The sequence below is a fragment of the Chiloscyllium plagiosum genome, chromosome 12, assembly GCF_004010195.1.
Source record: "Chiloscyllium plagiosum isolate BGI_BamShark_2017 chromosome 12, ASM401019v2, whole genome shotgun sequence".
Taxonomy (NCBI): Eukaryota; Metazoa; Chordata; class Chondrichthyes; order Orectolobiformes; family Hemiscylliidae; genus Chiloscyllium; species Chiloscyllium plagiosum.
This window is the reverse complement of record NC_057721.1, coordinates 9,880,774-9,894,547: the sequence shown is the minus strand read 5'-3', so window position 1 is coordinate 9,894,547 and position 13,774 is coordinate 9,880,774. Positions and strand designations below refer to the sequence as shown.

The window sequence follows — 13,774 nt, the reverse complement described above, 5'->3', positions numbered from 1 at the left end:
GGAGCTATGAACCTGCACTCCAAGGTCTCTTTGTTCAGCAACACTCCCTAGGACCTTACCATTAAGTGTATAAGTCCTGCTAAGATTTGCTTTCCCAAAATGCAGCACCTCACATTTATCAAAATTAAGCTCCAGCTGCCACTCCTCAGCCCATTGGCCCATCTGGTCAAGCTCCTGAGATAACCTTCTTCGCTGTCCACTACACCTCCAATTTTGGTGTCATCTGCAAAATTACTAACTATACCGCTTATGCTCGCATCCAAATCATTTATATAAATGACGAAAAGTATTGGACCCAGCACCGATCCTTGTGGCACTCCACTGGTCACAGGCCTCCAGTCTGAAAAACAACCCTCCACCACCACCCTCTGTCTTCTACCTTTGAGCCAGTTCTGTATCCAAATGGCTAGATCTCCCTGTATTCCATGAGATCTGACATTGCTCACCAGTCTCCCAAGGAGGACCTTGTCAACTGCCTGAATGAGGTCCATGTTGGTTAAGAGATCAATATTGTTCAGGAAACCAAGAGAGCTCACTGCTCATCTTCAAGCAGCCTTTTGGGATGGTTCGCAGCCTTCCAAGATGTTCTGAAAGTGTAATCCGAGAGATGGCACCTCTGACGGTGCAGCACCACCACCCCAGTACTGCATTGGGACACCAGCACAGATCACCAGCCTGCCTCCCTCTGGTGTGGATCCAGATTCCACAATCTCTGACTCAGAGGTGGGCGTACTACTGACCACGCAAACACTTGGCAAGTACAGACTGTGCCCAGGGCGCCAATTCTGAACAGTCTGTAACATGGGCAACTCAGACGGACCACCGTATGCTGGCAGTCTCTCTGTGGGAGGTGCTGCAAAGGACACTCTGTCACGGATTCGAGGGGCCAGACTTGGTGGCAACAATTCAAACCAGTCGGTGCTCCGGTTTCAGCTTCCCAGCTGTGGGGCAGACAGCAGCGGAGGGGTGTAAGGAAAGAGGGAGCGTTGATCCCACTTCAGAGGGAATTAAAATCCCTGTGTCACCGTGTCCCTCTGAACTTAAAAGGTGTCAAACAATCAGCTCCATTTACTGCGATCTTCAAAACCTTGTACCGACTCGGTATCCAGTCACAGAAATTGCAACATCAAAGCCAGCCTCCCAGGACTGGGGGAAAGAAAGAATGTGTGTGTACAGCACACACCGCGGCTTTCACAACCTCTAGTGATATCCCAACGTCTCCTAACACCCTGGGGAGGACAGGCCAGAGAAAATAATCCACTGGAGGAACAATGAATCACGAGTGCTGTGCCAATTCGCCCACCAGCAGCTCTGACCCAACCAAAGTCAACATTCACTTCCATGCAGGGACTGGCTCGGATGGTGTTTACTGTAGATGTTTTACAGCAGGTGGGCAGGCACGACCCGAGAGACTGGAGCCACTAGAAAAGGGGAGGCCAGGGATCCGGTTCACTGTGTCCCTGTAAAACACACACTGGGTCTAGTGAACGCTCCCAACCCCTTTCCCACACACTGACCACTCCCTGCTTGAGATCCCTGGCTTGCTGAGTGAGTGAGTGAGTGAGTGAGTGAGTGAGTGAGTGAGAGAGAGAGAGAGAGAGAGAGAGAGTGAGTGAGGTGTGTGTGTTGGGGGGGGCGTGACTGCTTTCACAGACAGCTCTCTCATTCTGATTCAAAAGGGACAGATTTCAGCTATTCGGTCACAAAAGGCTTCGCATTCCCCACCCCCAGAGCAGATCCATGCCTGCTGGACCAGACAGCTTTGTCCCCAGATGGTCAGCAGAATTTCCTCAGCCACTTGTGTGCTGGATGTCCCTGACTGCGAGGTGAGGAGTGCCCAATACTGCTCTCAGGTCACCATATTGCCTAAGGCAGCAGGGTCAAGGGGCTATCCCCAATCCTCCGGCAGCCTTCGCTTCTCTCGTCCTTTCTCTGTAACTCCTGTGTGTGTGACCACCTCGAAACAAGATAGGTCCATTTCCCATTGCCAACACTCCATAAACTATTGGTTCATAGGTGTAGGAGAGAGAGAGAGAGACCCTTTCCCCCTCAATTCCTCACTTCAGTCAGCTCTGCATTTCTATAGTAATTCTGGGGAGTGTACAATGTTCCAGGTATGAACACTGATCAGGAGGCCAAGGGTAATCCCTCGGCACATCAGTATCTTCATCAAGAGGAGGAAAGACCAGGCCTCATTTGACGGCTCATCTGAAAAATAGAGCACCCCCTGCAGCACAGTCGGTGATCCCTCAGTACTGCACTGGGATGACAGCCCAGAGAGTAGGCCGCTCAACTCCCCACAGTCTGAGTCATCCCTCAATATGAGGCAAGACCGAGACAGAGCCCACAGCGACCAAGTCAGGATTCTCCTGCAATAATGCAGACAATCATTAAAAGCCTTCATTGACCTTGCCAACTCCCAATCTCCCTCAACCTCCATGACTTTGCCCAGTGCAACAAAAGCCTCCAAAGGTCACTACACTTTTCCACCTCTGGTCTCTTCTCTTTGCTGTACCACTGTGCGGACACCCCAAAATCTGGGAACATGCTCCCTAAACTGTTCCCCCTTCTCAAAGGTGCCTTTAACTCAACTTTTTTGTTGCCTGCCTTCATGCAGCTTGCTGCCAGAGCTTTTGTTCCGAGTTGTGAAGCGCCTTGGTGTTATTTTCTGACGGCGCTGCACAAACGCAGGTTGTTGATGTTGCTGTTGCGTCATTTTACCAGGTGAATGGTGACCCCCCCCACCCCATTTTTGAGATGCGCTAACCATTTTTTTTTCCATTTACCACGGTACAGACTGAGAATGTAAGGTAACAATGGACAATGTTACCCCTCCTGATTCCTGACGAAGAAGGGCTTTTGTTTGAAACGTCGACTCTCCTGCTCCTCGGATGCTGCCTGACCGGCTGTGCTTTCTCAGCACCACTCTCCCGACTCTGATCTCCAGCATCTGCAGTCCTCACTTTCTCCTAATGTTACCCCTCCCCCAATCTTCAAACAAGCAGCTGGGAAGTGAGCCTTGAAAGGGTGTCATGATTTGGAGGTGCTGGTGTTGGACTGTGGTGTACGAAGTTAAAAATCAACACACACCACCAAGTTATGGTCCAACAGGTTTATTTGGAAGCACTAGCTTTCGGAGCACTGCTCCACAACCACCTGATGAAGGAGCAGTGCTCCGAAAGCTAGTGCTTCCAAATACACCTGTTGGACTATAACCTGGCGTTGTGTGATTTTTAACCTAGAAAGGGCGGTACAGCTTTACGAGCCCAGGTTACTGAAGCTTTTACTATTTACCATGTGGGAATCTGCTCCCCAATCTGTTTGAATGATTCCAGCTTCCCCTCGAGAAAGGTCCTTCCGACCCTCTGCAATATTTTTCTTGCTCTCCCTCTGAATGCTTCCCTTTGCAGTTCTCCGGGCTCTAATCACCAGCTGCAAGCCCGGGTCCCTGGCCCTTGTCCATCTCCCACATCTGTCCCATGCACTCCCAGCAAAACCCCCCCCAGCCAGCTCTGTGCACGCAGGCCTCCCCGTGTCAGAACACACTGCTCCTGCAGCAAGTTCTGAGCTTGAGGGAACACACTCACTCCCCTGGGGTGGCGGTGCCGCTGCCCAGCCCCAGGAGGGAGATGGTGAGGAACGAGAGCATGATTTGGGGAGTGCTCAGTCCTGGTGGGCTTTAATGTTGGAAAGGGGGAGTCACTGTGAAGAAAATGGCCGCTTTCCATCCCTGAAAGGGGACTTTTCCAGTTGGAAACAACAACAAAAGAAACAAACTGCTGGAGCAACTCCACAGGTCTGGCAGCATCCGTGGACAGAAAGCAGAGTTAACATTTCGAGCACAGTGACCCTTCTTCATAAGGGTTCTGGGTTGTAAAGGCATCTGGATGGGTACATGAATAGGAAGGGTGAGTTTTGAGAAGATTTGGTAGCTCAGGGTGAGGTTCTGGATGTAGGTTTGTTCGCTGAATTGGAAGAAAGCGCAAACATATAAATAGAAAGTGGGCTACACCACCAGTGCTTCATTCAGAGGCTCACTGAAGATGTTACCTCATATGGTGACGAAACGTCTGAAAACGTACCTTCCAGCTCAGCGAGCAAACCTACATCCAGAGTAGGAAGGGTTTACAGGGATGTGGGCCCAATACCGGCAAATGGGACCATACAGGGATGTGGGCCCAATACCGGCAAATGGGACCAGATTAGTTCTGGGTATCTGATCGGCATGATGGGATTGGACTGAAGGGTCTGTTTCTGTGCTGTACATCTCTCTGACTGGGCCTCCCCTGGTCATTGGGTGTGGGCTGGGGTTGGGGTGGGATTAATGAGCTGAGGTCGCAGCGCAGCAAGCTTAACAGAGCATGGCACCAGAGCAAAGGCTACACTCACTGTCCAGTTACCACCAGAGCTGACTCTTCTCTGCTTTAAAAACCACACAGGACAGGCCAGCGTTTCAAAGCACTAACATCACGCAGATGGACAGATTCTGTGGTGATGTTCCTCACTCCCAACAGCATCTGGTCCCATATGATGGAATGCCAGGGGGTCGGTTGGCTCAGTGGATGGCTGGTTTGCAATGTGGAGGGATTCAGCTCCCACCCTGGCTGAGGTGACCATGAAGTAGCCACTTTCCCTACCTCTCCCCTTCACCAGAAGTCAGACCACCCTCAGGATTTTTTTTCTCTCAATGCAGACAGCAGACTTTTACTGGAACTGTATTGTATGCACCAACTTAAAAGGGACTGTCCCTCCCGATTCCTTTATTTAAAGAGCTCTTGGCAAAAAAAAAACAACAGGAGATTTCCATCAATGCACATACAAGAACTGCATTTATGTAGCACCGTTAGAGGAGGAAAATGCCTCAAATCTCTTTGGAGGAGCGTAATCTGACTAAAACTAACATTGCACCGACAACGAGACCAGGTCGGGTGGCTCAAGGGGGTCAGTTTCAATGAGCATTTTGAGTTGGGGGTAAAGGCAGAGATAAAGCAGTGTACCTTCGCTGGGAGAACGTGGGCAGCGTGGTCAATCACGTGGGCCCTTGACAAATTTATCGCACGGCTAACACCACGTGGTACCTTAAAAGGGTTGACCACGCTATGCTGACACAGGAACCCCTGGTGGACAGGTTGAAGGGTATTGGGGGGGGTGAAGGAATTCTAGAGATTGCGACTCAGCTGGAGCTAAAGGTGCAGCCAAGCTGGTCTGAAGCGAGGAGATTTACATTCCAGACAAAATACTGTTACTCCAGGAGAGAGACGGGTGCCCCCCTAAAAGAATCATATGAGGCACAAATGATAAAAAAGCCTAGTTAGCACAGCAGGTGCTGGAAATGTGTTGCTGGAAAAGCGCAGCAGGTCAGGCAGCATCCAGGGAACAGGAGAATCGACGTTTCGGGCATAAGCCCTTCTTCAGGAAACAAGCAGCTGGGAAGTGAGCCTTGAAAGGGTGTCATGATTTGGAGGTGATTCCTGAAGAAGGGCTTATGCCCGAAACGTCGATTCTCCTGTTCCCTGGATGCTGCCTGACCTGCTGCGCTTTTCCAGCAACACATTTCCAGCTCTGATCTCCAGCATCTGCACTTTCTCCTCCTAGTTAGCACAGCAACCTGCCTCACACCCACTTAACAGTTGGATATCTTACAGTACTGGTTTAAAGAGGATTTGTAGCTCTGGATATTACGGGGATACAGGGGCAGACGCACAAAGAAGAAATTCCCTCAGAAGTTAGCAAATCCACAGGTTACCTCTCATTAGCTGACTCGAGGATTCACATCCCATGATCAACCACAACGCTGGCATCATTACAGCAAATTCAAATCTATCTGGCATGTCATTACCGCTCACTCCCCTGCAATTTGCATTTCAAAGGCTTCACAGCGAAGTTTTTTTCTCTCTCGCATGTTTTAGATTTAACTGGAACTCAAAAAGGACGTCTCCCTCTCGAGTTGAACTCCAAACATCCCCCCCCATGCACCTTTCCTGTGGACCGTGAAGAAGTGAATGTGGGAGTTAGAGTGTGACAGAACGGGACGTGCCAACTCCAGAGGAAGGGCACAGCCCACTGAGTAAACACACTGCAGCATCACTGCAATAACTCCCGGAGCATAAACAGCCGGGAGTTTAAAATAGCAACGAGTTTTCCAACACCGCCTCACACACACATTCTCTCCCTTCTCACCCCCAGAGAACTTACCTCAAGTGGGGAAATCCTCTCTTCTCAGCTGCAAGTGTAGTGGGAGAGAGAGAGAGAGAGAGAGGTGGGTCCCTTGGGCTTTCAGAACTCTCTCCCACAGCACACTGCCTTTGCAGTCAGGAGTTCTCAGTGAGTGACAATCCCTCAGATGTTCCCACCTCTCCCACTCTCTCTCCAGTCCCCTCCCTCCCATCCTGCCCCACCCATGAGTGGCTCATTACATCACTGGGAGTGACCTCACCCCACAGTTGAAGGGCTGAACCAAACCCAAAGGCATCAATCCTTCACAACTTCGCCATCACACCTTCCCATAAACTCTTCCCAAAAACACAGCGCGCAACATTAAAACCAAAACATCTCCAGCTGACACATCAATCTGTGGTTTTACGTTTTGCACAATTATTCTGTTTCCAAACACCCCCCCCCACCACCACCATCACTTGATGACACCATCATCCTGACGATCAGAGGCATCGGAAACAGTGAGGGATTTTGATGCCGAGAAATACTTCCCTTTTTTGGCAGGAGGGCACGAATTTCAGGCGATGGGGAGGGCAGGCGAGCAGAAAGACGGGGCAAGTTGTCATGAGCTGGAAACACTGCCTGAAAGGAGGGGATGAATGAAGAGCTTTTGCCCGAAACGTCCATTCTCCTGCTCCTCGGATGCTGCCTGACCTGCTGTGCTTTTCCAGCACCACTCTAATCGTGACTCTGATCTCCAGCGTCTGCAATCCTCACTTTCTCCTCCCTGAAAGGAGGGGAGCAGACAGGCAGGAGACTGGAAGGACACAGCAAAGCCAGGCAGTATCGGGAGGTGGAGAAGTCAGTGTTTCGGGTGTAACCCTTCTTTAGGAGGGGGGGTGGGTGTGGGGGGGAGCTGCTGATAAAGGGGGAAGTGGGGGCAGGGTGGTGAGGTGGGGATAAGTGAAGACAGGTAGACGGTATGACCTGGGTGGTCAATGAGAGGGATGAATCCAGTTGGTGGCAGGAAGGAGTGGAAGGGAGGAGGAGGGGCTGGGAAGGGAGTCAGGAGATGGGGAAGGAGGTTATTTGAAATTGGAGAACTCAGTGTTGAGTCGTGGCGTTGGGAATTGGATAAGTAACTGTAAATGATGAAACTTGCATGGCAGTGGGAAAGCATCAGGTTAGTGGAATTAACTAGGTGACTCTTTGGAACAGTCAGCATGGGGGCTGAGTGGCTTCTGGGCTCTAAACATTTGATGGATATTTAGCTTGGCTTTTGCTGCCATTGATAGCTCCAGGCTGCATCTCTTGAGAAGACATTATAAATGGCATGGATACTGACTGTAATTAGAAGAAATGGAGCACAGAAGTGTGATTTTTTTTAATAATTAATCTGCATAAAACAAAGGCTCAACCTCAACCAAAGCAGTTATTCCAGCTCGCGGCACCACATTTTAAGAGATTGTGAAGGCATCAGAGAGAATACAGAAAAATATCATCTCTTGAGAAGACATTATAAATGGAATGGATACTGACTGTAATTAGAAGAAATGGAGCACAGAAGTGTGATTTTTTTTAATAATTAACCTGCATAAAACAAAGGCTCAACCTCAACCAAAGCAGTTATTCCAGCTCGCGGCACCACATTTTAAGAGATTGTGAAGGCATCAGAGAGAATACAGAAAAATATTCACAGGAATGGATCCAGGCAGGAGGAGTTTCAGACCCATAAACGGATGAGTTGGAGAAGTTGAGACCATTCACCCTGGATAAGAGATGATTTTAAGCAGATTTCCTGAGGGGCCTTGACGGTGTGGTTAGGGAGAAACTATTCGCATTGGCACAAAGACTGAGAGCCAGAGGCCACAGACCTGAGTTAGAGTCATAGAGATGTACAGCATGGAAACACACCCTTCAGTCCAACTCATCCACGCTGACTAGATATCCTAAACTAATCTCGTTCCATTTGCCAGCACTTGGCCCATATCCCTCCAAACCCTTCCTATTCATATACCCATCCAGGTGCCTTTTAAATGTTGTAACCGTACCAGCCTCCACCACTTCCTCTGGCAGCTCATTCCATACACGTACCACCCTTTGCGTGAAAAAGCTGCCCCTTAGGTCTCTTTTATATCTTTCCCCTCTCACCCTAAACCTATGCCGTCTAGTTCTGGACTTCCCCACCCCAGGGAAAAGACTTTGTCCATTTGTCCGATCCATGCCCCTCATGATTTTATAAACCTCTATAAGGTCACTCCTCAGCCTCCGACGCTCCAGGTAAAACAGCCCCAGCCTGTTCAGCCTCTCCCTGTAGCTCCAATACTCTGACCAATAAAGGAAAGCATACCAAATGCCTTCTTCGCTATCCTATCTACCTGCGACTCCACTTTCAAGGAGCTATGAACCTGCACTCCAAGGTCTCTTTGTTCAGCAACACTCCCTAGGACCTTATCATTAAGTGTATAAGTCCTGCTAAGATTTGCTTTTCCAAAATGCAGCACCTCACATTTATCTAAATTAAACTCCATCTGCCACTTCTCAGCCCATTGGCCCATCTGGTCCAGATCCTGTTGTAATCGGAGGTAACCCTCTTCGCTGTCCACTACACCTCCAATTTTGATATGATCTGCAAACTTACTAACTATACACCTCTTATGTTCACATCCAAATCATTGTTTGTCACTGGGGAGGGAAAAACCTTATTCCACAGCCAGTGGCTAGCATCTGGAATGCAGTGAGACTGTAGAGGAGACAGGGTCAAATCAAGGCTTACTAAGTGGACAATAATATTCAGAAAGGGCTACAAGGGAAAGGCGAGGACAGTGGGATTAAGAGAGTAGCTGTACCAGAGTGCAGCTGGGCTATGATGGGCCGAATGCCCTCAATCTGTGTTGCAAAACCCTCGCTGGTTCTACAATGCCAAATAGACTGAATAGAGGCAGTAAAATAAGACAATCATTTCAGCAACGTCTATTACTTATTTACTGTGGCGACTTTATGACTTCCGAGTTTATCTTGGATGCTGATAACAGTCACACAAGGGAATTCAAACCTCTTGGCACTCTGCAAAGCATGGCCTTTTTGGAGTTCTGCTCCCCCAGCTGAAAAAGCTATAGAAACAGCAAAAAGTGTTCATTGTCTCTTGACATTCAATGGGATTATCATCGACCAGAAACTCAACTGAACATATTTTATAAACATAGTGGCTACAGGAGCAGATCAGAGGCTAGGAATACTGCAGCGAGTAACTCACCTCCTGACTCTCCAAAGCCTGTCCACCATTGACAAGGCACAAGTCAGGAGTGTGATTGGATTACTCCCTACTTGGCCGAATGGTACAGCTCCAATAACACTGGAAAAGCTTGACACCATCCAGGACAAGGCAGCTCCCTTGACTGGCACTGCATTCACAAGCATCCAATCCCTCCACCACTGACACTCAGTAGCAGCGGTGTGTACTAGCCATGGATGCACTGCAGAAATTCACCAAAGATCCTTAGACCGTAGTTTCCAAATCACAACTACTTCCATCAAGAAGGACAAGGGCAGCAGTTACATGGAACGCTACCACTTAAAATTCCCCTCCAAGCCATTCACTATCCAGACTTGGACATATATCGCCATCCCTTCATGGTCTCTGGGTCCAAATCCTGGAATTCCCTCCCCAAGTGCACTGTTGATCTGCCTATAGTATACGGACTGCAGCGGTTCAAGAAGGCAGCTCACCACCACCTTCTCAGGGGCAACTAGGGACGGGCAGTAAATGCTGGGCCCAACCAGGGTCACACACATCCTATGAGTGAATAAAAAACAGCATCTGGGGAGAGAGTAAGCATCTGGTCAAACTTGCTGTTACCAAGCTGAAACCTTAACCTTACTTCTCTCCTTCTGGTTCATCGTGCATTTTCTGCTTTTGTTTTGCATGTCCAGCATCTGTAATATTCTGCACTTGTCAAAAAGATTAGATTAGATTCCCAACAGTGTGGAAACAAGCTTTTCGGCCCAAGAAGTCCAAACTGACCCTCCGGAGAGCAACCCACCCAGACCCATTCCCCTACATTTACCCCTGCCCCTAACACTACGGGTAATTTAGCATGGCCAATTCACCTAACCTGCACACTTTTGGACTGTAGGAGGAAACCGGAGCACCCGGAGGAAACCCACACAGACACAGGGAGAATGTGCAAACTCCACAGTTGCCCGAGACAGGAATTGAACCCGGGTCCCTGGCAGCAGTGAGGCAGCAGTGCTAACCACTGAGCCATTGTGCCCCCCCTAGTGCAGAGTTGTCTTGGGACTGCTAAATGAAACACATTGTCACCGCAGTCGGTGCAGAGTTTGGTTCCACTATCCCATTGATTCTGGAAATCCACTCTCCAGGGTGATCTCGTTGGCATTCAATCATGTTCCTTTTTAGTTAGGCATACGCGAGGGTGTGGTTTACTGAAGTGAGTGGCTCCTTTAAATCCTGTTTTGTGCACAGACAGTAACTGAAAGGGGTTGAAGTTAGAGCAGCCTGCCCAGTTTTTCAGGTTGCTGGGTGGCTTTTAAGGGGAGCATTGCATTGATGTGATCTCCAGTCCCAGTCACAGGAATATGAGAAATATGAGGAGGAAACCATTCTGCCCTTCAAACATGCCCCATCATTTAAGGAGGTCATGCCCGATCTATCTCAACATTGCTCTCCTGCACTATCCCCATATCTCTTGATATTTTTAACGTGTGGAGATCTACTGATTGCAGTCCCAATACCTGAGCCATTCCCCAGGGACAGAGAAACCTGACACAGCTCTGTCCCATGATCGTCCTGGGCTCCATGGACAAGTGCACAAGGGCTTGGCGACCCTGCTGTGGATGGGCAGTGGGTGGCAATTCCTGACCCGTGGTGCACTTTATGCTGAGGCCTCATATGCACTCCCAATCTCTGGCACACAACAAAACCCACTGGAAATGCCCAATGGCTTTGAGCCAGTGAGTCATCTGAGTGCTGGTCCATGTCTTTGGAAAGAAAGGACGGCCTGATAAAAAGAACCAACCGCTTTCAGGTTTGGCTTGCAGCATGAGGTCTCAGTTCACAGCCAAACGTTGGCCTCTGCTTCCCAGTCAGAGGAAGAGCTTGGAGTAGGTTTACACATTGGGAAACGGTAGCACCTTTGGGGGCAGTCAGCTTGCTGGTGGCACCTCCTGTGGCACTGATTGGCATTGTCCCCCTGTAGCCCCATACACCCGGTGTTGGGAGGCCTGTGTGTGGATAGCTGGGGAAGTAATCTGGTGTGTGAATGTGACAGCAGAGGAACTGACTCCCTGACTGTGCTACATCAGCAGCAGCCACTAGACAACCACACACTGTCCCATAAGTATGATTAGTGACTTCCTGCTCTCACATTGAACTAGCATGTGGCTGGCACTCACACAGAAATCATTGTCCTTTTACTGTTCCTCTCTCCCCCTCCCTTCCTTGCCTTGCATGGACCAACTGCCTCACCCCTGAACATCAGGCAGCAGGTGGAAACCATAAAAGACTCACTATTCTCTCTTCAATTGCGAGTTTCAAACAAGTCTCATGTATAAATCACTTAGCGCCATAACACAATTTCTCCTGAAAAGGTTTCACAATTGAGAGTCTTGACACTCTTGAGGTATGATGGCCATTGTGCAAGGACAATGAGCTATGGGTTAAAGGTCACGGTGTGTCTTTGCAACAATGGGAAGCCGCCACACTGGCAAGAAATGCAGGATGTGCAGGGCAAATGTTAGCCTCTTGATAACCTCAGGGTCCTACCACAATACAGCTCGTCTGCCATTGTGTAACTACTACACAATGGGCTAGCTTAGCCTGTACAGGCACAGCAGGGTCGCCAACCTTTTGTTATCACAGCTGCAACTCAGCAGAGATGTTTACACAGTTAGAAAGGTATATTATGCCACACCAGTGAGAAAAAGGCTACTCTCTGTGTCTTCCCCTCCTGTATTCGCTGTTACCAAGCCTCACAGTTGTTGGATACCAACTCTAGATGGAGAAAGTGAGGACTGCAGATGCTGGAGATCAGAGGTGAAAATGTCAGGAAAGAAGGGCTCATGCCCGAAACGTCGGTTCCCCTGTTCCTTGGATGCTGCCTGACCTGCTGCGCTTTTCCAGCAACACATTTTCAGCACCAACTCGAGATGACTCCAGTGTTCACATGGACAAAGCTGGAGCTTTCAATATCAAACACTGTCTTGAGGACAAAAGCCTCTGTCAATCTGGGTGAGGATATCAGGTCAGCTTTGTTCTGGGTCTTGCATGTGTGTGTGTGTCTCTCCTCTGCTTTGACCCAGTCCCTCTGCACCTGGCATCATGCCAATAGCCGTCTCGGCCCAAGTTCTGGAATTGCTCCCTCAAACTCCTACATCTCTCATTTCCTCTTTCAAAAGCTCCTTCAAACACCTCTCAGCAACTGAGAATGCACCCACATTCTAAAGACTCGGACTCTGGCTCAGTGTCAAGTTTTGTTTAATTCGATACACGTCTGCATTACAATCTGGGTGTTGGTTGGCTGCTGTCTAATTGCAAGCCGCTGTTCCAATCAAACAAAGCAAACTTAGATGTTATTTTAACTAAGTGGCTACCTTCGGCCACTGGCACATAAGTACCAAAGGCTGGGTAGATAGTCTTTGTGATGGAACCACACTGGGTTGGACTCATCATATATTAAAGAATGAACAGGATTGCATTGCTCTAGCACAACCTTGTGGTTCTCCAATGAAGTTCTTTTCGAGGACCGTCACACACTGTAATGTCACAGCAATATGAGAACAGCTAAAGAACCTGCTTACCTGATGGTGCTGTGTCAGGGCATCAAGGGCCTTTGCTGCTCTGCTTTGCATTAGTGGCTCAGGATCTTTTCCATCTACCCGAGGGCCTAACAGGACCACGGTTGTGCATCACAAACAATGGCAACTCAGGTAGTGCCAGGAAGTGTTCACCTGGATTAAGTACTGAGTGGGGCCTGAATCCACAACCATCTAACCCAGAGGCCTGACACTCCATTGGTGGGGTCTCATGCTTGTTTTGTTAACGATCCCAGACCTGTTCGAGCACAGGAGGAAGCCGTGTGGCCCACTGGGTATATACAGGCTCTCCAAATGAGCAGCTGCCTTGGTGCCATTCCCCTGCCTTCTCTCCATAACCCGGCACGTTGTTCCTTTCCGAAAAACTATTTAATTTCCTCGATTGAACTTGCCTCTGCCACAGTCTGCAGGCCTGGCCCATAAACACTTGCTGTGTGACAAACAATTTCCTCACATCACTTTTGCATTTTTTTTTAAAAACAAATTACTATCAATCTTCTCCAGGATCAGGAACCATTTCTGCCTATTTACCCCGTGCGGATCTCTCATGATTTGGATGTTTCAATCGGAATCCCTCCCAGCCTTCATTTCTCCAAGGAGAACAGTCCTAACTTCCCAATCTTTCTTCGGGACTGAAGTCTCTCATCCCTGGAACCATTTTCGCAGACCGCTTCTGCTCCCTCTCCAACGTGTGTGTATCCTTCCAATGACATGGCACCCAATACTCCAGCCGAGGTCAAGCACGTGGCTTATAAAAGCTCAACATCGCCTCTTTTCTCTTTTA

The 13,774-nt window shown here is 49.0% G+C and overlaps 1 protein-coding gene across 7 annotated transcripts in view; it reads right to left on the bottom strand.

The window, feature by feature from the left end:
- The window catches only part of LOC122554971 (protein Shroom2-like), a 222,583-nt gene that overhangs the window by 18,870 nt on the left and 189,939 nt on the right, over positions 1–13,774 (bottom strand). The window contains exon 1 of one of the 7 annotated variants that reach the window (XM_043700447.1): positions 6,196–6,330. The exons of the other annotated variants lie outside the window; for them this stretch is intronic. The gene's annotated coding sequence lies outside the window, so the exon portion shown is untranslated. Of the gene's footprint in view, positions 1–6,195; positions 6,331–13,774 lie in introns of those variants that run through there. 7 annotated transcript variants of the gene reach the window in all.